General features: G+C 37.7%; 1 protein-coding gene across 1 annotated transcript in view; it reads right to left on the reverse strand.

The window, feature by feature from the left end:
- The window catches only part of SGCZ (sarcoglycan zeta), a 396,272-nt gene extending 372,318 nt beyond the window's left edge, over positions 1-23,954 (reverse strand). Inside the window, 1 exon segment of the mRNA XM_088056576.1 lies at positions 23,926-23,954. The gene's annotated coding sequence lies outside the window, so the exon portion shown is untranslated.
- Positions 23,955-24,704: the final 750 nt, after the last annotated feature.

The raw sequence follows: 24,704 nt of genomic DNA on the forward strand, positions 1-24,704 counted from the left end.
AAAAATTCATATTAATATATACTCTGATGTAGACCTTGCAGTGAGGATCTACTCTACTGAGGCAGATCTTTAATCTCACCAGAGAGATCTCAATAGTTAAATGCTCCTTTCTCAAAATGGATTCTGAAGGATTAGGCAATATGTCTAAGGACATATTAAGGACACACTTCTTTCTTAGGAAAGAAAAACACAAATAAAATTTTAGTACCTAAGAATCTCTTTTACAATTAAAGATTTAAAGAGCTCAAGCTGTTTCTTTTAATAAAAAGTACAAGGAATAACTTGATTACTCTATGAAAGTATCTTCCCAGAGTGAAAAAGCTAGGTAGTAAAGGGCTCTTCAATCTAGCTGAGAAAATGAAACATGAAGCAAAGGTTAGAAGCTAAACTGACACATATTACAATTAGAAATTAGGCACTCATTTCTACCAATTAACATGTACATTTGTAAGTTCTTTTCCTGCTGAAGCCTTTTGAAGAGCTCTTTTGTAATCTGAAAAGAAACAATTTTATGTGAAGTTTTGATCACACTTCCTGCTGCTTCTCTTCAGATTAAAATGTAACAACTGATTATATAAAATGAATTGCCAGCTAGGATAAAAGGGACAGGGAGGAGAAATGCCCTTTTTTCCTCCCTGTGACAGAAGAACTAGAACTTGGTAAAATACAAACTCACATAAGTTTCACCACACATACTATAGTTCAAAGGAGTCAACCACTTTATTAGCATTGTTCCCATAGAAATAAGTTCACTGAGAACAAGTAAAAGCCCTAAATGTTCAGTACCTTAGGACTTGGGGTATTGCAGTCATAAAATTTTTAATTCTAAGTGAACATCCAGTAAGGTTTTTGATACTTTTTGGACTCACTTTCAAAAACAGGAGTACAAGCTCTTATCTTTTATAAACATCTTTTATAAAAAAAATTATGCCATTTCATGTCAGTCAATTTTACTTCTGAATCTAACAAAAGATACCATAATGAAATCTCTCACCAGTGACTGAACAAACTGAAAAAACCACAGTCAAGCTTTCAGTAACATTAGGCAGGCAACAGATTATATTCTACCTGGAAAATTGTAGCAAGAATAATAATTGCCGAATCAACGGTAATGTAAAAAATGCAAGCAGTCTGCTAAAAGGTTTCTAGTCAATTTTCCAAGTACACTTACAGGTTTAAAATAAGCTGATGAACTAAAAGCACCTTCTTTAAAGAACAGGAGAGTGACAATTTTGATTAACTTGCCATTTAATATATGCTAAGCAAGAAAAGATGGATACTAGGAAATTCACACTATTCTGCATCTTCCTAATTTTATTTTATCATTGAAGAATCTAATGCAGAGCAAGCTGGTTGAATAATTTTATTTGTTGCAATTTTTTTTGCTAATTGTAATGCAAATATCATTGACTAATTTTTTCTTCCAGGTAAGATAATTTTATTCTACTACCAACAGTGATAAAAACAGCCTTTTTCATTTCTTTCCACAAGAAACATATTATGCATATATTTCAGCCTATTTAATTTTATCTCTTTTGTTCTGTCTTTTTCCTATAAATTGTACATTAGATTAATTAATATTTGACTATACAACTAAAAAAATGCTAATTTTTTTTTCTAAGTTCGGCAAAATAAATTTCTTCAAGTGCAATATGTAGAGCAATCTCTAGAAGCTATTTTATTTCTGGAAGTTATTTTAACTCTAAAATTTGCTGTCTTTTCACATTTATTCCAATATGTGAATTTTATACTTTTACAAAGTTTTGACTCCGTGGTTATTCAGGCATATCTTCCACTCACTTTCTTGAGTTATACAGCCAATGAACTGTTTGACACTAAAGTCAAACTGTTCACAGCTGCTCAAGTGTGCCGGCCCTGCAGCTGCCTGGTCATGTGGAGCTTCTGCTGCTCCAGATACACCAACAAGCCAAGAGTGAATGTCAGTCAATAGAACTGGCTTAGCAGAAAGATGTATATCTTCTTCTGCAGAGAAAAATAACTTCAAAAGTGTAGCTCTTTCAATGTGTCTTTCTCAATGACCAGTCTAAGGTCTAAAAATGGGGAAAACAGCAAAACAGAAAATAGCAGGAGAAGCAAGGAGTACCATTCGTGATGTTTGTCACTGTCATTTGTCTAGTGTTACTGAATTACATGAAAATACTCAAGAAGAAACATAAAAATATGGTAAACTGTGAGAATAATTTCAAAAACTTTGACACACATTGATGGTGAGAAATGTATGTGTTGCATGCAAGGAATTACACTTGGGTTTCAAAAATCCTTGGTGGAAGAATGCAGTGCACTCTAGAGTTTGCCTTGTTTTGATTCACCTTCTTCCAAAATTTCATCAGAAACAGCAATATTATCAAACATTCTGATTTTTAAAGTGTTTCAATAAAGGTTTTATCAAAGTTGTATCTTGCAAGTTGTTTATGAATCTACAACTACAACAATACAGATTGAACAGCGTGAAACAAAGGCTCGTTATGTCTTTAAGAGAGTTGTTCTATTGATTAGTACTACAGAGTCAGTACTGATGCCTCAGTCAAACTCAACAAATTCATGGGTTTGGGGTGTGGTGGGCCACCTGCAGGCCAGGTGCCCATCAAATCATTCCCCTCCACAGCTGGACAGGGGAAAAGATATAATGAAAGGCTCACAGGTCAGGATAAATGCAAGGAGATCGCTCAGCAACTACCATCATGGGCAAAACAGACTTGACTTAGGGAAATTAGTTTAATTCATCATGAACCAAAATAAGACTAGGGTAATGAGAAATAAAAACTAAATTGTCAAACAGCTTTTCTCAGCTTTTCACTTCCTTCTTCCTGGGTTTAATTTCACTTCCAAATTTTCTACCTCTTTCCTTCCTGCAGGGCAGGGGGATGGGGAATGGGAGCTACAGTCAGTTCTTCACACATGCCTGTTGCTCCTTCCTCAGGGGGAGGACCCTTCACACTCCCCCTTCTTCAACATGTCTGTCCCACAGGAGACAAACTTCTCCACCAACTTGAATCCAGGCACTGACTACTCGAACGTGGGTCCTCCCTGAGGTCACAAGTCCTGACAGCAAACCTGCTCCTGCACAGAGCTTCCAAGGGCTCACAGCCTCCTTCAGGCAATCACATGCTCCAGCTGGGGTCCCCCATGGGTGCACATGGGTATTTTTTGAACTTAGGTATATGCCCCAAAAATCTAGGTCAGTACCTGTGACAGTGGAAAGAAATATGTCAGTCTGCTTCAAAAAAAGTTTTAAAAAAAGCTTTTAAAAAAGTTTTTAAAAGTCCAACAACATAAACCCAAATAAATTTCTAGCAGATGATCAAGTTTTCAACCATCTGGCAAATTAAGGGGATAGATAATTTGTGATAATGGGCCTGCTGATTAGTTCTCCTTTACAGAAAAAACTTAGTAAGTAAAGCTTGATGCTCTATCAGAATTATTCTCCAACCTCTCATTCTTTCTGTATGTCTGAAATGGAAGTCTAATATTTATTACCAGTTAAAGCAGTCTCCAAAGAAAGGTACGTCCATGATGACACTATCTTCTTCTGTACTAGGCAAGAATATATTTGGAACACCACTGACCCAATGTGCTGCTGCGAACTACCATGGAATGAATAACCTCATGGACAGAGTGAGATATACAAAGTTGTCATAAAGAAATGTGCTCCAGGCTCATGACTCACAGCAATGGTTCTTACAGCACCAGGCCTTCTGTCTTCCTCACTTATAATTATCCACTTTTCATCCATCTGTGGAAAACAGAGGCCATGAATGAGAAATTCAGTCTTGTGGAATATTTTTGTTCATGACGTCCATAAAAAAGGAACGGCGTTATAAAAAGTTCCTCTACCTTTCTTTCCTTGATTCCACACTCCCACTGCCTTGGGAAGCAAAAACATTTTTGTTTTTGTTGCTAAAGACATTAAGCATGTGTGATATAACACAGAAGTCCTACTCTGCATCACCAACCCTGTGACCCATTTTTCTCATTACTCCTCTCCACCTTTTCTTCCAGAAATGTGCTTCTAAAACTCACGTTCTATACAGGCTTACTGGGTAAGTATATTTCCTCTGCCTAGAGGTTTATCATAGCTGAGTAGAAGTTGTATCTGGGACAAAATACATGAAGAGCAATCATGGAAGGTGCTGAGATGCATGAAAGGCAGTTTTGGACTTAGTTCTAGGACCTCCTTTCCTACCTAAGCACATGGGGACACAGGCGGTGTACAAAACAGGGAAAATGTGAGGTGGGTGTGGCTTTGAATGGCAGGCACAAAAGTGGGCTGCAATTCCTGTTTCAAAGACATTGGGGTGCAGTGGAAGGAAAGAAGAACTCCAATGACCTTGGGAGAACAGAGTAAAGTAAAGAACCAGAGAGGGTTATTTAGATGCCAGTAGTGAATCAGAGAGGTTGACAAATGGAAATTCCTTTCACTTGTTTCAATTCTCTAGAATTTTCCCAACAGAAAATTATAGACAATCTAAAATCTAAGCACTATTTGAGTCAATTGTAGTAAAGTATATGACAATTTAATTTCCCAAGGTAATCTTGCAAAGGAAACAATTTTCTTTCCAAAGGGGCAAAAAAACCCTAAGAAGGTTAAAAACATGACCAATGAAGAATAAAATGTGGAAATAATGCAGTCTGAGACTGTTAGATTAGAAGCCTTTTCCTATGCTCAGCGTTTCAATTTTACACCACTTTTTTTGAAGGCCGTTCAGCTTCGTTTTATGCTTTCAATACATTTTGACTAGAAACATAAATCAGCTGACAGAAACAAACTCAAGTGAGCTGAGACTTGGATTTTATAGCAATATTGATAAAAGCTAGTGGGCATTCCTGACGGAACATTGGCATTTGGCCTGACAGAGTATTTTGAGAAATATTTCAGGTTCCTGATTCATTTAAAGACATATTGTTGCAAGTAATAAATGCAGAAAGAGGGAGGGGCAGGGGAGAAGGGTTTTCTCCATGGAAACAACAAAATAACAATTTTTCTAACAAGATTCAAGGATGTAACTTATTGAAGAGTGGGAAAGTCAGAGCCTGGATAAGTTTCAAGCAGAGATGCAGGGAAAGATAAAGTAATACTTTAATGATTTCTTTGGTTAGTTCCTATTATGCAGAAGGGAATGTGTAGAAAAAGTGTGCAGTAACTTTTTATGTCAGTTTAACTGGAAAAACATAAGCTGAATTAGAGTGCATGAAAGGTGAAGCAATTCAAGGGGGGACATAATTAAAAAAAACAAAACAAAACCATCCTAGACTAAAAAACATGTAAATAATTTAAAGTAGCAAGTTTTCTTTGCCTCTTTAAGATTACTCTTTCTTTTATGTAATTCCATGCTGGGATACACACATTTACTAACTACACAAAATTGAACTGGAAGTATATCTCATAAAATCTTTATCTGCTTATTCCTCCTAAGACAGAATCACCTTCACAGGCTTCTATGTAGGCCATTCAATAAAACATCTATTGTTGAATACTCTACAACAGCTCTCTTCACTCTGCCCCAAGTCTTTGACAATATGTCTTAATGTCTGAAATTCCCTTGTTCCAATATTAGCTCATTAGCTCATGTCACTGCATGAAGGAAGCAGATTATTTCCTTCCTCCTCAGGTCATGTTTTCTGGACTTGATCATTCACCATGCTTTTCTCTGCAATCTCTTCAGCTGGCCAATGTTTTATTTTAAGTGCAATAACCAACCCAGGATACCGGGTGCTGGGTTTGGTTGTGTTTTTTCCCCTCACAATAAAATGATCTTGACAACCGGTGTTGCCTTCAACAAAAAATCCCAATTGTTTTGCACTTTTTGGCTTGCTGGACAGTCTCTATATTTCATTGCTCAGCTGATTATTTTTACTGAAGTGCAATAAATTCCATTTGTCCTGCTTGAACTGCATCCTGCTTTACAGACCAAGTCACCAATTAACAAGATAGTTTTAGATCTTAAACATCTTCAAATTACTTGCAGACACGTCTCTCTCCATTTTTGCTTGATATGAAAGAATGCATCATCTTAAACTGCTTTAATGCATCATCTTAAACTGGCTTCCCTTTGTTTCATTAGAATTATGCAAGAATTTTTCACATCACCACAACAAGGTATTAGTTTCCACCACAGTTTTTCATTTTGGGAAGCTTAATGCGAGTGACACTGCAATTATTTTGTGTGTTTTGGCAGCTAGGGTAAGGAACAACATTAAACCTTTGATCAATAACTATTAGCTGTTCCATTAGAAAAATCCAAAATAGACAGAAATTCAGATTTGAAAGTAGTAACACTTAAAATTTACAGCCAAAATAAAACTTAGGTTTTCCTAGTACCAATTAGAACATACATCTGGATTTTCAAGCAGCAAAGTTACAGTGCAGAAAAAAAAATGTAAAAGACAAAATTTATTGAATAATAAATCAGGTGTGTATTGAAAGTGAACAACAAAGCTTGCTCTAATTGACTAATATAAACATTTACATTTTTCATAAGGATTAATGGATTAAGATGCTTAATCATGAAGGGGAAAAAACTGCTGTTTATGACCTAGTGTTAGACAGCAATAAATGACTTAATCTGGTTTTCTGTGAAGGTAAAGCTGTATGTAGTAATGGATTTAAGAGATATGTACGTAAGTTTCTAACTTAATTTTAATAGCATGCAAACTGTAAAAAGTTTTGGTACACATGTATTCGTGTAACCTTTCATGACCAGCATTTTTATTCCAGTATTGCATGGGTTTATTTTTTTTTTCAAGGAAGGGAAAAGCACCCTGTGCCAACCGAAATTATGGTGAGATGATCTTCCTAAAATTGTGCTTGAAGGGAGTAACTGGATTCCTAATGGCAAAGTGATGATATGTGAACACCAATCAATATGTGAATTAGCAAACTCATGCTGAGAAAAACCAAAGTGCTTAGAGGCCATAACCATACACTGGCTATCCTCTCCAGGCTATCTTCTCTCTGTATCATATTACTTTGTGAGACAGCACTCAGAAAATAAAAAGGCAATGTAATTTCTGTGCTGTGTGCAACAGAAAATTTAGAAATGCTGTGTTATACTCTAGATATATTCTGTGGTGCAAAGGAGAATTATTGAAGTATAGAAGCTCAGAATTTTAAGATAAATAAGGAAGTTTTGTCAGCAGAGTGGCACATTAAGTTTACCTTTGAGCTTTGTCCATAATCCTTATATTTTATGCTGCATTTGTTGAATAAAATGCCATGTCATGAGTTAAACAGTCTGGAAGAATTAGTTTGGAATATGAATTGGTTTCAGATAGACAAAATCAAAATTAGAACTCAGGTACACACACATAATTATTAATTTGCTTATATTATAAAAATAATGATATTTATTTTTGTAGCATAGACCAATTAAATAGTAGTATAAAAGCATGGTATAATGAAGACATACAGTAAAGTGAACCAAGCAGAAGTTTTTGCAATACAAATAATGTGATTTTCCAAAAGAAAGAGGTCTGAGAACATATACATGCTCGTTGTTTTACTTTAATTCCAGTAAAGGAGGTTCAGCATCTGGAAATCTAAAAAGGAAAGGTGACCACTCAGTTGTCAGTGCAGCACTGCTCAATTCTAGGGTTCAGGCTTTAGTTTTCCAAACTATTTGTCCTGAATCTCCAGGGCTACTCTGAACACATTTACTAAGAAACTAAAAATGGGCTGCATGTTTTACCACATAAACTTCTTGATTTCAAAGAGTGAAATCTTTCTCTTTTTTTGGAGAGAAGAGGTAGGAAAAATTTAAAAGATATAAAATCAAAAAGCTGCTAAGCCACAAAAATTCAAAACCCATGATCTGGTTGAAGGCTGAAAAATGTAAAGTAGGTCTAATAAAATTTGGAAGAAATAAATCTTTCTTCTTTATAGTTTAGTGTTATTGATATATAGATAGCATCTCAAAGTTCAGAAGAGCAGAAGCAGTAGCACTGGTAGGCATAGATGCTTAAGGAAAGAACTGACCTACATCATACATAATACAACTGAAAATGAGGACAAATTTTTACGAAGTATATAGTGGATTTCAAACACTATGCATTCTATACTGTATAGTATTCACTGGTATATTCTCACTTAGAATTTATTATTTAAGTCCATTTATGACTTTGGGACTGAATTGGGGACCTGCAGACTCCACCTCTACCGCTTCACAGCCAAATCTCTGCATCCTGAATCTGCAACAGCTTGACTCCAGTTGTCACTGACATGGACAAAAATATATGTACAATATATGTGAGCTGAAACCCTATACTTGTAAGCTTAGTGCAACAAGAAAATAACTAGAGAGAAATTGATTCTGATTTTTAAAATTGATGTCTTCCATCTTTTAAATGATTGAAAATTAGCTTTAGTCTCACAGTTAAGAATTGTTAAATTTTATACATTATTTTCAAATCTCCTATTTTTTTTGCTTCTCAATCTCTTTATCTCTTTAAATCTATTTATTTACATTTATGAAGTATTACCCATATACCACAAAACATAAAGGTCACAAAAGTAATCCTAAATGTTCCTTCAGAAAAGAAATATAACCTTTATTTATCTAAAGTCTAACAATAATTTTGTAGCAAGGCATGAGAACTCCTTATTTTTCAAACAAAAAATATTGTCCCTTTTGCTGGAAAAATAGAAAGGAAACCTCTTCACTTGTGCCTCTGAGAATGCTGCTTTTCTTCAGATTAGTTCAATGGTCCAGATAATAAATGAATAATAAAATCACTACTGTGCATGATATTTTTAATTAGGGAATATATTACAACTCCTACATTATAGTCTCACGCAGCAAATATAATGCTCTGGATTTCTGCCTAAAATACTATTAATTTGAAAATACTTTCTAGTAGATTCTAGAAGGACAGGAGGGTAGATTTTCCAAACAAAAGATGATGCTAAGCCTTTTTGACTAGGTAATATCCTACAAATCTATTTTTTACATCTTTGTACAGCTAAAGTCTTCTGAAAAAGTCAGGAAGAAGTTGATCCGCACAACAAACACAATCAAATTCAAGCCATGACTGCCATTTGGACACTATGCATATCCATCTGTCAAAGGTGATATAGCACATACATGCAACTCATTTTGGCATGGCTACACTACCTTCAGTAATGCAGTATATCTTTTCCACAAAACCTGGGTCAAAATAAAAACAGAAAATCTCTGCATGTACATACTAAAAACTGCAGCCCATCTGAATATGTGCTATGGCACTTGCAAACATTGCTTCATTTTGTTAATGATTTAGTCAGACACTTTGAGATTACTCCATTTTTCCAGATATTTAATGTCTTAAGGAAAAATCGGATTATTCTCAATGTCACAGGTTTATTTCACCCATTTACCTTATTTACTCACATTAAGCTAGTAACATAAATTAGACTAAAGCATAATTTATGACTGCCTTCGGCATATCATCTTGAAAGGCATTCAGTCTCAACCAGTAAACATCAATGGATTGACAATTCATCTCTTTGCTGGTAAATTTACTCCAGCAGCTAATCATGCTCCCTTTTATAAATTTGTTTGCCTGACGGGGATGCGCACATAGCCTGTGCACCTATTATTATGCCCTTCTCTGCTACAATGAAGTTCTTTAATATGCTGAAGTTGCCCTGCATTCTATCAAGTCTCATTTTTTTTGTTTGTTCATTAAATGAAACAGGCCAAGCTTATTCAGATTTTCATGGGTGGGGCAGGAAGAGGAGGGGGGGTATTTTTGATGATGTTACTCTTTCAAGATACTCATGCAGGCACTGGAAGCAAGGTTGTTTGTTTATTTATGACCAACAGAACAGCTGCAGCAGATCAGACAAATAATGGGTCATTGCAGGAGGATACTTGGAGATACCATAAAAAGACAGGATAAGTATTTAGGGATATTTCCATCAATTTCCATTCCTGGGGAAGAATATATGTCCTATCTTTTATTCAGTTACTGCTTATGAGAGGATTTTTATGCTTAAGGGTTTTAAGAACCTTTGCTTAAGGACCTCATTAAAAGTATTTCAAACAGGCACGAGAGCTGCCTTACCTAGCACTGTGCCTCTCCAGACAAACAGACCTCAAACAGCAATCCTCCCCAGCACTCTCCTGTACTCCTGTACAGCAAACAGTGTCTTCTCTCCTACACCAGCACAGGATCATCCAACCTGCGCATGGAGCTGCTTGGGCTGGGGAAGCATTTCAAGTAAAGATAATTTCTCTTGAAATATATAGAAAACACTGTCCTAAATTACAATGGAGTAAGAGATGAATATGCACGTGGTTAGAAATATTTATGTAGGTTACTAATGATACTGCTGTCACCCAACAGTATGGCTATTACAGAGCTGCTCAAAAACTTTCATAGAATATTCCAGCACAATTATTTGAACAAGGGTGCATTACAACGCATAAATGATCTTTTTACACTTGAATAAAGACTTAGAGCTAGCTAGATTATTTGGTTTCCACGTGATTAAAATATAATTATTTCACTCACAGAAAGATTCCTATTGTGTTTCCCATAACTGTGTGATACATTCTCAATTGTGAGAATGTATCACATTCCCTATTGTGGCATCTGCATGCAGAGCAGTTCTAAACAGTAATTATTGATATAATTCTCACACACAGCCTGTATGTGTATCACAAGCATGGCTGGATTCACTTGCTGAAGCAGAGCACTTGTTTTCCTTGCTGGAAACTGAGAGGGGGAAAAGGAAACAAAATCTCTTTTCGGTGTATTACAAACTGCAAGTGGCTCAGTGCAAAAAAGGAAAGAATATTTTTGATTACATGGCTGCAAAAGCTGTAACACAGCCCCTTATTTTGATGACTAGCCTACATTTTCTTCCATCCACTGTAACTACTTACGAGGTATAAAAATATATGCCTGGGCTTGATTTTCTGAGTTGAGGGTGAGCTGAAGTTTAGTCCTCTGAGAAAGAAAATGTTTTGTGGGACACAAACCAAATGAAATGCAGCAACAGGGACTGCCTTACTTTACAGACATCATAAGGGAAACTAATATGGCCTGAGAGCTCACTGTCTTTTCAGCAGAGCTACTTTTACAAGGTAGAAGGGAAGCGTTTCCCAGCACAGCCAGATGAAAAAACACCAGGAGAGGCGGCAGCAGCAGAGCCAGGACTGCCCTCCAACACCTCCCCTTGGAGGATGGGTCAGTCCATCCAGCAGGTTGGCAGCCAACCTGCCTTTTCAGGAAGATACTGGCTGAGAAAAGATTAAATCAAAGTATGCTCACTGTGATTATTGGCTATGGCTGTTACTAAAACTGAGGTGCCCTTGCCCATTATTTTCAAGACCGTTGAATTTTGATGACTACTGCCTTTGTTGTTTTCTTCTCAGCTACAAAATGCCATTGTCACATGCACACACAGCGTTGCAGTAATTAGACCCACACACTGCCCTGGTTCTATGAGTGGATTGAACTTTTGCAGCCATCAATGAGGGAGTATCTAAGAAAGCCCCTAGACAGCAACAAGGTCCATGAGCATAAATCTGGTACCAATCTCACTGATCATGACACAGGAAAATTTCCTCACCTGTTTATACGACTATTTCTTCTCTTAAAAACATATCACAATACAGGGCACATTCTTTTAAGTATTGAAAACCTTAGCAAATATTTACTCTTTTTACTTTAATTAATGAGAGTGCTCTGATGAGCACTTATGAAATCAGGTGCAAACCAAGAGTCTATAACTACAACAGAACACCTCTTGTGGCACTGTTGACAAAAAGTTTTAAAACGTGAAATGAGATAAAATGACAAATATAGTCCTGTAAAAGCTGTACACACATATGGCCCTATATGTACACATAGACACTTTAATACATACACTACTTAGAAGAGGACTGAATTATTATAATTAGAGGAAAGCAGAATTCAAAGAGAACAATGGCTTTTATTCAGCTAATATAGTACCTTAAATCAGCACACTGCCCAGCAAAAATCTTTTATTTAGGGAAGTTTTTCAGAAAACTACTGAATGGCCATAAAGCTAAATCAGAAGAGGTAAGGTAAAAAAAAAAAAGCAATGGAAAATAAAAATAAATAAATCAAAACCCTGTAGTATACTAATTATGTATTATCCTCTTTATCCATATCAACTGCCAGCTGTTGAAGATAACATATTTTCCCACTTATGTATTTGGAAAACAGAACATGCTAATCCCTTTAATTGCACAGATAATGCAGATGTCTCATAATACAAAAAATTTCTTAAAAATGTGATGCAATATATTAATTTTAACATCAATTTCTGTACCAAAAAACCTCAGTGGTGGAGGAACTTAGGCAGAAAGCAGGCAAGGCAGTCTCTGACTCAGGGGTGCATCTCTTTACTGTAACCTCTTCCACAGCTGAGGCGTGGTCTACCTGATGATCACTTCAGATGAGTCTGCCTATCCCATACTGCTTATTCAGGAAGAGACGGAGGTGTATGCACACATATCCCACAGGTGAAAGAATTGAAGGAAGATCTATGACAGGCATCTCTTGGATATGAGCTGGCCATGTGTGCTCCCAGCCCAGAGTACCAACAGTATCCTGGGCTGCATCAGAAGCAGCATGGCCAGCAGGACCTTTATTCCTCTGTCATGAGACTCCGCCTGGAGTGCTGCACCCAGATCTGCGGTCTTTGGCACAGGAAGGACACAGACATGTTCAAGGGGGTCATGGAAATGACCAAAGGGCTGGAACACCTCTCTGACGAGGACATGCTGAGACAGCTGGATTTGTTAGCCTGGAAAAGGTAAGGCTCTAGAGAAGACTTATTGTGATCTTTTAGTACATAAAGGGGGCATGAGAAGGATGGATGGGTGATAAAGATTCAGATTAGATATGAGGGAAAAGTCTTTTACAAAGAGGATGGTGAAACAGATTGTCCAGAGAGGTGGTAGCTGTCCCATCCCTGGAAACAATCAAGGTCAGTTTCAATGGGGCCCAGAACAGCCTTGTCCAGTTAAGGATGTTCTTGTTCTTTGCAGAGGGGTTGGAGTAGATGACTTTTAAAAGTCCCTTTAAAATCTGAACAATTCTGCGATTCTTTGACATGGTATTTTGTCACCATCTATTTTTTTTTTCACTGATATTTTGCTGCAGTATTAATTATTTGGCCTAGGTAGTGACAACTTTACAAAACTGTTCAGAAAAGTTTAGAGACCAACGCCCTTCACAGAAGTGTAACTTTCCTGCATTCATCGTGTTCTAAATCACATCTAAAATCAGGTTTCCTGTATTTCTTTCCAGAAATCAATGGGTAACCATATTATCATCCAGAAATTGTATCCTTCCATGTGAGTTAAAAGGACAAGAGTTATTTTCTTTCTGATGTTGACATTCAAAATAGATGTCTAGGAAATAATACTTTTTGTAATTTTTGCTGTGATCATGAACAGATCTGTTTCTACCAGCTTATCTTACCTAGATATTACCTACCTAAATTTTCATAATAAATCTAACCAGAGCATATTCAAAGTACAAGGTGTAACAAAGAGTGTCAAGTGAAAATGGGTTCCTCCCTGCACCATGAAACCCAAAAATACACCGGAAGCTCTTAAAAGATATTTTGATTAAAAAAAAAGAAAAAAAAAAAGTTAAATTACATAGATTTTTTTTTTTTTTGTCCTTGATACAACCTTGCCAAAACTGTTGGCATTGGCTCAGAATCAGAAACATCCATTTAGTCATGATCCAGGATACTGTTCCCAAAAGCACTGAGATAACTGTACTGGTACCTCAGTATTTTGCTTTCCACTGTGCCCTCAGCCACTTAAAATGCTACAGGCTATCAGTTATGATACTGCAAAATATGAAAATGGGAAATGGGCCCACCTTTTAACTTCTCAGGCTGAAGTCAATGGACATTGGCTGAGCTGACATTTATATTTCCAGGTCATCAACATCCCCCCATCCCCAGACAAACAGTCTTGTGAGAAAGATGTTTTAACACTAGAACAGAAAGCACGGAATTTTGAGTAGAAGGCTATTTCTCAGTGTCCTGTTCTTCCCCTGGAAGCTCTCTTTCTCTACTCAGTAACCACCAACAAGCAGACCCATACCTTATAAAGTAATGCACCTGTGCCTATGTTCCTGAATAAGCAAACAAAAAAATTCAAGATCTCACAGGCTAGAAAGACAAAACTAGACTCTCATGTATGCAAAGTGCATCCCTCAATGCATATTTTTAGGTGTATACTGATTGACTTGTCTCAGTGTTTAAAATTAAGTTGCCTTTAGGAAGCCAGGTCTCTTTCAAGAGCTACTGATGATAATATTATTAACCTTTGGTACTGAAATTTTGTTAGTAGCACCTGATTTATCCCAATAAACAGCACTACCACCTCATTCTTAGCCCTGGACTGTGAAAGTTTACAGCTCTGAGGTTTTAATTTATTTTGTTTTTTCAGAAGGTCCAATAGAAGCACACAATTCCCATCAAAGTGATACAGATACAAACTGTTGGGTGAGGAATGCATTAAAATTTTACCTTTCTTTTAAAAGCTATATTTTTTTAAAGGTAGATTTTTTAAAAATTAGTTTTTATAATCGGCTCTAGATTAAAATAGAATGAATTGAACAGACAAATAATTATTCTTCCTCCTGTCTTCTCTTCCCTTGAAAGGTTCACAGAATATATTTTCTCAATAAAAAGCTGGGATTGTATCTGTCATTAAGACTTGTGATACAACTTGTATTAATATAAGGATTAGTTTTATTCAGATGTAATAATTACAAAGACATCCATATTAATCTTAATTCAGTAGTGGATATTGGCATGCCTTGGCTCCTCAACTGAATCCTGTGTATTCTGGCTGAGGCAGCTCAGAAGGTTAATGAGCAGGATTTTTTTGTCATTTAGGAATACAGTGTTTCCTTCTCTTTGTTCAATTCATATTGTTGCAATGACTTCTGATCGGGTGATTAGAACACAAACCTTATAGACTCTAAAATAAGGAGATGTTTGGTTCTTGAAATGTGTGGTCTGGTTTACTTGCACTTGACAAGGCGTTTTACAGGAACACATCTGACTTTTTACAAGTTTCCAACAGCAGTAAACTTTATTCCTTCTGACAGCAGAAGCAATTGCGGTGTTCAGAATAAAATTGATTGGTTTAAAAGTTTTAACTCTGTTTTCTTGTTTCATGTTTTATGCTCTAAGGTTACATTTAAATCTGTTTCAGATAATCATTTTGTAAAAAACAATTCTTTGTATGCTACTGGGGTAAAAATATGTATGAGTGAGCACCAAATACTGCAAGCTAAGGGAAAATGGGGTTTATTTGAACTGAAAAAGTATTTAACTTCCTCATGTAGAAAACATTTTCATAGTGAAACTTTCAAATTTTTTTTCAGTTTACAAGATCAGAAGAAAAAAAATTAAGGCAAATAATAAAAAAGTAAGAAATAAAACTGCCATCATTACCATCTGCAGCAAGCAGGCGCTTTGTGTATTGTGGTACAAACGTCATGCCATGATTCTTGGGCCACATTTTGGAATAATATCAATAGTGGCAACTCAGCATACGCAAGTCTGAAAAATATCATTCACAGAATGGGCACTTAACACTGTTAGAACCATTCTGCTTTGTGAGGGATGATCCAAGGTAAGATGCCCCAGCTACCAGCTGCCACTGCCAGCCCCCCCCAACAGAGCTTACTACCTCTGCACCACTGCTGAGTCGAGTCACCTGTATTTTATTTTGGATTTTGTTTGAAAATGTTTTGGTCCCATAAAATTCATGGCACTTTATTGCTGCTAGAAAAATAGCACAGCCAATCTGTGCAATCGGCTGCCAGGTCAAACCAGGTCAGAAGAGCACAGAACAGTGTCAAACTGACTTTGGTAAGACAGTGGAAGGCACCTTCATTTGGTTCACATGGTGCTATTGGCTTCTTCCAATAGATTTGCATCTTTTTATCTCTCCTGTTTCCTTCTTCATGCTACTGGCTTTATCTGGGAGGAGTCACAAGATGCAGGAAGTGCATATCAATGCTACAGGATATTTTTGCATTGTTATCAACTATTAAAGAAATCCATAATTTATAAAGTAAATGAGTCTATGCACAAACATGCCTTGTCAACTGCAAGTAAACCATAAAACTACATGGTTTACCAATTCACTGGTAACATTCTACTGGGACAGTAATTTCATCTGCTTTCATCGGTTCTGAGATTTTCTGGCCCAATCACTCCCTATGCACCCAAGTAAGTCATTTGACTTTTCTAGCACCTCAACAAATAAATTTCATTTATTTTTTTTCTACGTGCTTTAAATGTTGCATATGCCACAGACACACTACTTACTAAACAGTAGTATTAGTACAAAACACTGGGTTCTGCTTTGTCTTAAAAATTGCAAAACATAGTAATAGTATGTGAATAATTAAGATATGTCCATGAGGCATCAGCAGCAGTGCAGAGAGCTACACAGCCCTTTTGATTCAGTTTGTCACCACCTCAGCACACTGTCACTGTACTGTCATTTGTTATTGCACCCCTCAGCCTTCCCTTTCAGCTTCAAATCTTTACATTCCACTTGGCTATTCTAAAACTGCAATGGCAAGCTCTGCATGTCTATTACAAAATAATAGCATTGTAGTCTAATGCAGCAGCATACGCCCAAAACCAAAATAAATTTTACTCAATATAATCTATAATTCTTGACATATCAGGTGATAGGCTTCAGCACAGCTTCCCTAGTGCTCCCTCTTAGCTCTGCTCATCATGCTGCAATTTTCTGCCTACTAGGTACATTCATTGATTGATCAAGGCTTGCAAAAGTCCGAGTTCAATAGGATAGACAGGACCTCAGGTGCCTTCTGCTTTATGCCTATCAGCAGTATGATGGAAATTCTATCATGAGACACAGAGACTACTCACAATCTCATAATTTTATTAAGCAATAGCTCAAGCAGTCTCACTAGGCTGAGTAGATGCACATATTTGCATGAACAGTGAAAGTTATCTACCTCATCTAAAACAATACTGAACAAAACAAGGAGCTTAACTAGAGAGGGGTCTCTTCTGATCTGAACAAACAGATAATTTTCCAATCACATACTCACTTGTACCTAATGAGTTGGGGGAGAAACAAAAAAGGTGTGAGACCAATTCTAAAAATAGTAACTCACTCTCCTAAAAACAAGATATACTTACAGAAATTACAATGTCAGTGCCAGTACTGGGGAAACAGCATGCGCTAAGGAACTTGATAGTCTCTGAAGAATTATATTCTTCTGCCAGCTTTTTCAGGAAAATCTAATAAAACATTGATGAAATAGAAGAATAATTTTCTCTGCATGAAGATTAAGTGGGAACATGAGTCTATTCGATGGACAGTTTTCGCATTCATCTCATGTCTGCTCAGCTGCAGGAATCATTGGGAAATGGCACAGAGAGTATTTCTAAACTGATGTGTATCTGAAATAGTAGATGTCAACTCAAGTCCTACAGGAAGCGATACTCAATGCCAGCTTGTTGCCAGCTTTTTCTGCAACAACCTTTAAAGCTTGACACAGCTAGGCAGTCTTGTGCTAGGACCAAATCCTATTGTTACAGAAGAAATAAAAGGGAAGCCAATTATTACCAAGCTGTATCAAAATGCATAATTGCACACAAGCCTGTGTGCTGGTACCTGTCAGAACCTTCAGAGAGAACTCAGGTTCTGACAAAGAGTATTAGAGGTTAGGAGTAAGGGTAGATGCCTTAGGAACCCCATAAATTGGAGTAACTCAGCTGAGTGATTTCTACAGAGTATTTACCATCTGTTGGTGATGACTCAGGCTAGAAAAACCACAGATTGACCTTGATCACAGTTTTTGTCTTTTTCTTTTTTTCCTGAACTGCTCTAAACTTCTGAGAGGATTTTGTGTCATTTTGGAGGAATGGATTTTTACAGTGAGCGTCTCCTAGTTTATACTTATTCAGAGCTAATTTTCAAACTATTTATAGTAATAAATGATGCTATGAGTTTCAGCTTTAAAGCTAAGTAATCTTCTTGGAAAAACTTCCAGCCTTTTTGTAATACATTCTGAAATTCTCTCTGCCATTTATTGAGGCATAGATTATTCAGCTTCCTTCCTTACACATAAGCCAGCCTGCTCAGCAGGGAGACTTCTGAATTAGTCAAGACAAATTACAGAAAAAAAAAAAAAGAAAAAGAAAAAAAAAGCAGAAACTGAATTCTTATGTATGAAGCCTTATAACCCTGTCAGAATTTTCTGTATGGAATGCAATTCACATTCTTAAAAGTTCTACAGAACTGTCATGAGCAAGCAATAACTTTGAATACAGAAAAATGGCTCAATCTTTTCTTCAAAAGAGAAACAATCCCTCCAGGTTGAGTTACAGTCTCCTTTGACTGTTTAAGATATATGTAGTTTAAGCTAATAGTAAAAAAAACACACATTAAAAGGAAGACCCAGGCTTTTAGTACCTCATTTGGCCACTTACCCAGTGAAAGCCATTGGGGTCACTCTTGCTCAAGGTCACACCTTTGAACACCCTCATTGGGGTCCCCAGGAGAATTCAGTATATCTAGGGGAGGGATGCCAATGACCCTAAAGCAGGATGAATCATAAAACACTCCTCTTAGTCCAGCTGGTAAATATGCAAGCAAATGTGTTAGTAGTGTGATCTGCCTAAGCAGCATGACCAGGAAAACTGAAGCGCTTCGTGTCTTGTGGTGAAGCAGGGTCTTTGTGGATTCCTTTACATGACAGTCTCTGTTGCACTGTAGGTACCTTCCCCGTAGCAGTTCCTAAGGGAAATAATGAATGTACCTGGAAAACAGGACTTGGAGCTCTCAGTGTAACTTACTAGTATTAGCTCGACTACTTCCAAAGCTGCCTACAACCAACCCATGTTTTTGCACAAGCCTCAAGCACAATCAAAAAAGACAGAGTGGAGAGGGGGCTGCCCAGCCCTGACCCCTTAGCACAGAGTAGCAGGCTGAGTGTGTGGCAGCTAAGCACCTTTCCTGAGCTCAGGTTTAACACCCTTTCCAATATAAGGCTTTAAACTGAAAGTGATATAAAACCCAGATTCTGAGGCTTAATTCAACTAGCTGTCTTCCCCTTTATTATAGGTAGCTCATGAAGTTTTAAATTGCATTTCAATCTTTGTCATCTGTTGATCTATGTTCAGAAACTTACTAGCTTATAAAGGCAGCAAAGGTTCTATTGATTCTTTACTTTTAGTTTTGTTTCACATATGCTGGAAATTTGTTAAATGGAAGGCCAAGCTGAGTGAACACGAAACCTTCCTCTAACACAGTTCATTTACTTGTCCTCAATCAGTTCAAGGGCAGAGCTTTACAGAGCGCTTTATGTGTGTGGACTAGCTTTAACTAGAAATAATAAAATTTACTATTAATAATTACTTTTATTTCTGTAATTTCAGTGGCTTACATCATTACTTTCTCAACTACAGGTCCCAGCATACCTAGGCAATTGCACTGCTTGTGTTCAATAGGAAGTGAGGAAGTTTTCCCCCTTTCTTGAACCTCACTCAAAATAACTAATGAACAATTTTGTGTAGAAGACAACCTACATAACTGAGAAGCTGAAGTATCATCAACCCCCCTCTTGAAGAGCAAAAATAACAAAACTGCCTTTGTGGATCTGATCCAACAATCTGTACTCTCCACGCTGTTAATGGTACAAAGAACAATGCATTTAGAAAGCATTAATTAAAATTAATTCAGTTTTCACTTTATGTGCTACCATTAAATGTACACTATTACCTTAATACAAACTGGAAGGGATGTGATTTTTCAGTAGTGGCAGCCTGTGTTTACTAACATAATTTGTTCAAGAGTTGTAGGAGCAGGAAGGTAGAACCTATAAATTCCAGACCATGCTGCCCACACGAACTGAAGAGAATTGCTAAAACAGAGATATATGGCTGAAGGCCAGATTTTTATGGCTGAGGCTTTCTACTGCTTATGGCACCGATTTTTGGGCATATCACTGATGTGCTCCTGCTGACGTAACTGCAATCATTCAACAAAGTACTGCTAATTTTAAATTGCAGAAAAAGATACTCTGTCCTCATTTATTACTTTTCAACTGCAAATACACAGAGTTTATATCACACAATCCTCCTTAATGTGTTAGCTAGAAGTGTAAGAAGGTAGGTACAGAAAGAACACTGTTTTTTATTAAAGCTGCTGAACACCAGAAGCCTGCTTTGACTTAGTCAGTACCTCTGTAAATCTGGCCTTGTGTGATTAGCCGCAGTAATACTGCTGAGAATAAAGTCTCGCATTTTGTGTCTCTCACTGTTGTGGCTTAGCCAACAGTCATTCCTTCCCATCACAAGGAACAAAAACCCAGTGCTCGTGGATAGCAACCTCACAACATCTTTCTTCATGAAGAAGGGTTTTGTTGTGGATCAAAGAGTTAACCTGTAATATCTAAGAATTAGCAAAGGATCAGATGGCTTAGTAGATAAATGTGTCTTCCTTCTTGGACTAAGTAATTCTGGCTTTACAATGCATTATATGTGGTTGCAGTCAAAAATATAACAGGGCATTAAGAACATTTCTGTAAGCTCTTTAAATGTGCAAAGTGTTTCAAAATAAAGGAAATAGTACAGCTTCTAAGCCATGTTCTCCAGGTTTCTTTTGAAGGAGAGAAGAATATGACAGTACTTTCCCCATGGGGAACTTCCATGTCAAAGTAAGAAAAGTGTCTATTCGTAACCCAGAGTGTCTTTTTTATTATTATTATTATTCAAATCCTTATCTTTGTCCTTTGGAATGCTGTATCTTTAGAGGACCTAGAAACAACTACATTAGATACGGATTTACAAAATTTATATAAAACACCACAAGGTGAAATGATTTCACAGGAAATGTCTCTTGCGGCATTTCTGCCGTAACACTTTAAGTAAAACAATCTTACTCCTGGCCTTATCAGGAAGATGGGAAAACAGTATCAACCTCCAAAAGGTTAAGGAACATAGTACAAATGCATGACTGGGACTCACAAATGTGTCTTCACATTACAGATTCATCTTTGAAAGGCTCTAGCGTGAGTTATACGTTGTCTTCCAATCTTACATTCAGATCTATAGAAACAACCCAACTTATAGTAGCATCATACACTAACCTCTTCCATTTCAGGAATGGAATGTATTGCTAACCTCCATGTAAATCTCCATCTATTTTCTTTAAGTGCAAAATACAGTGGCAGAGGAAAACACAGTTTTTTTCCCAAAACCATGAAGAACAGGAAGACAAAGTATTTTTTTCCCTTTAACCAAGCTTTCAGATTTTGATGTATTTTCCATTTAAAGAGTGTTGAGCTTAGCAAAGCTGTAATGTACAATGTCAAAAAGCTTGGCCACAGGTTACACAGAGCCTCTGCAGTGATAATACAGGAATGATTTCTGAAGTGTATAGTGAGAGCACTGCCATTGTCTTGACCTTTTTTCTATCTCTGCTGAACAACTATATCTTATGCATAGAATTCTCTCCAGCTTCCTGAACTATGTCTAGTCTTTATACATACTGAGAGATGGAGAGGAAATCCCACAATAGGAACACAGAGAAAAGAAATTTGCGTGTATATTGCTTTAAAACCATTTCAGCTTGACCTTCCATGAAGAATGGTTTAAAGGATGAATGCTTTGACTGTGAATGCAAAGGTTAATTGTCTTTATTAAGTATTGCTGAAAGGACCCTAGAAAACCATGAAGGTTTCTTGAAGGGACGTACTAAAGAAGGATAGGAGAGAAAAGGTTTTGCATAAAAAGGACAAATCCCTTAATAGCCACACTAAGATGTCCATGTCCCAAGCAGAAGACTTTAAGAAATGCAACAGACCTTCATAAGAACCTGTTGAATGTTATAGAGTACTACACTTTCCATTACACAGGGACTGACTTTAAACAGAAATAAAACAACCTACCCTAAACTCATCAAAAGTCCTCCCACACCACACCAAGCACATTAACTTCTCTGGCTCCTTCTTTTAAAACATAAATAAATTAAAAAATTACAGAATTCCTCAGGGTATTAGTTCTCCTGCTAACTTAAATAGTGAAGTGATTGACACGTTTAAGACCACAAAAGTATGCCTTGTTTAAAATATTGTGGTTTTCTTATTTGAATTTCTTTATCAGATATTCCACAAATCACATAAATTGCATTTAAAGACTATTGTTGCAAAAACCTCTTCTGTGACCAGTTTCATGCTATGTTAAGTCAGTAGTTTTATATCACCAGGAATTGTAAAACTGTAAACAAACTATAAATATTATCTTGTGAGCTGAATAAAAAAATTCAGCTAATATTTACAAGATGATTCAGAAATAAAGTGTTTAATTGTTTTGCATATCAAAAGTGGCAATTTAAAGACACTTAAGCACACTATTAATCAAACATCTTCGGATTGTAATGAAGAATTCTTACTGAATCATTGCCTTCAAATAATAAATGGCTTCCAGGATGTTTGTTAATCCATCATATTAAGAATCTTACTGTTCTCATACATTCAATTACAAACCAACTTTCTTCCAGAGAAGTATCAGTGGTTTGCACACTACGAGGAATACTATCTCCCTCTGAGACTGTCCACAAATTGTGGTTACTAAACAAACATAAGAAAAACAGTCATGATACGCATTAGAGGAATTATATGTCAAATGAATGAGCAAATGTGAAGGACAAAATCTGTAATCATCTATCCAATGTCAATGCAAATCACAAGTCAACAGGGTCCAGCAAACACAAATGACTCCTAACTCTTCTTTGCAAATGATGCTCAGACAATTTCAAGCAATAACATGCCTCAACATAGTTTTTAAATACACTAAATGCAAAATATACTAATTCATCATCTTATATATACATATACAAAATACAGAGTTCTATAAAATGCGTAATACTCATACAACCAGCAGGTTTAATGTATGTTCAAAATGTAGGTATAGACTTGCATATACATTAGGTTACAGAAAACCCTTCACAACACTAAACCCAAGACTACAGTGCAACTATGACAGAATTAATCATTTTATGTACTATTCCTTTAAAACAAAAATCCCACATGCTTGTGAGTTAAAAAGTCATAGGGAAGTTCTTGTATGCATCTGAGAGAGAGATGAGGCAGATCAAAGAAAAACCAGAACAGCTCAAAACGTCTGGAAGAGCAGGTCCCTGCTTTCCATACTGATTACTTTCTTCAGGGTTTCATGCACAGACTAGTAAGGGGGAGCACACCTACCTTCATTAGCAGGTGTTGTACACATGATACTTGTTGAGCTTTTCACAAAATCAACTTTTAAAATGTCTACTATCAACATAAATAATTCAGAATTCATTACAATCAGTGCAATAAATAACACAGAGATTTTGAATTTGCATTTAATGCCTGATTTGAGGCAGGTATATAACATAGTATACGTTTTCAGTGTCATTATTACCACTTTCTTTAGAGACATTTAATTTTTATTAGTAGGGAGGTTGTCACTATTTTTTTTTTTTTATGTTTACTGGCATATATTTGTCATAGTGGAGGAAGCCAGTATCAAGAAATAGTGTCCAGTTTCCAAAATTCTTGGCAAGCTCTGCTGCGACAAGCTGCTACCATATTTGACATTCTTGACATGAGCCCTCCATGCAGTGTGGTGTGGGAGAGAGCCCACTCGACACCTCAGCACCTCTGGCTGCCTGCTAGCTGCGTGCCCCGACTGTCTCTTTGGCGTGGCAAGGAGCTGTCTCGGGCCCAGGGGCAGTGGAGCACTTCACCCCTCCTGAAACTACCCAGGAACCGATGAAAGCTTTCACAACTCGGAGCAGTATGGGAGACGCTCTTTACTGTGCCCAGTTACAGCAAGATCACCACCAGAGAGCTTCCCAGACCCCCGACAGTTCTGCCCCCCACCTTGTACTCCTGCTGGTGCGAGAGTGGCCGGGTGCTGGCACGGAGAGGCCGGCCCAGCCCGCTGGGGCCGGCTGTGGAGCCGCTTTGCCCGGCGGCTGGCACGGAGAGGCCGGCCCAGCCCGCTGGGGCCGGCTGGGGAGCCGCTTTGCCCGGCGGCTGGCACGGAGAGGCCGGCGCAGCCCGCTGGGGCCGGCTGGGGAGCCGCTTTGCCCGGCGGCTCGGCGCGCCCAGCGCTGCCCGCGGGGCGCTGCTCCCGGCGGGCGCTGCCCGGGCCCGCACCACCCCCTGCCGGCCGCAGGGCCCGGCTCCAGCTCCGCAGGCGTCCTGCCGCCGCCCGGGATCCCTCCCAGCGGCCACACATCAATAAAGCAACCGGGAAAGCCTGGAAGCGCATCGTGCCAAAGCCTAGAGAGCTGCCAGACCCTAACAGCATCTGCATAAATGCCTCCTTTAGAAGCTCTTCTCATCCTTAGGATGTACGGAAGCAGGGAGCAGACGATGAAAGTGCCGATGCTTACTTCTCAGCCGCCTGTTTGCTCAAGGTCGCTCAGCCTGTACACGCTGCAACACGAGTCCTAATTGCAGCGCAGATAACTGCGGGATAACTGGAAACCCCCTGCTCTCCAGCCTAGGCTGGATGCCCTGCTCACAGCGGGACGTGCCTCAGGCTTTACGGACAATTCACGTGAAGTGCTGCCCTCTTGTAGCATAAATACATTCTCTTTAAAGACTCTTTAAAAATAATCCGATACAATAAAACTCTCTCCGCCCCCCCCCTT

This window comes from Pseudopodoces humilis, chromosome 6 (genome assembly GCF_049639895.1).
Source record: "Pseudopodoces humilis isolate 2021_Gansu_Grassland_sample_001 chromosome 6, ASM4963989v1, whole genome shotgun sequence".
Taxonomy (NCBI): Eukaryota; Metazoa; Chordata; class Aves; order Passeriformes; family Paridae; genus Pseudopodoces; species Pseudopodoces humilis.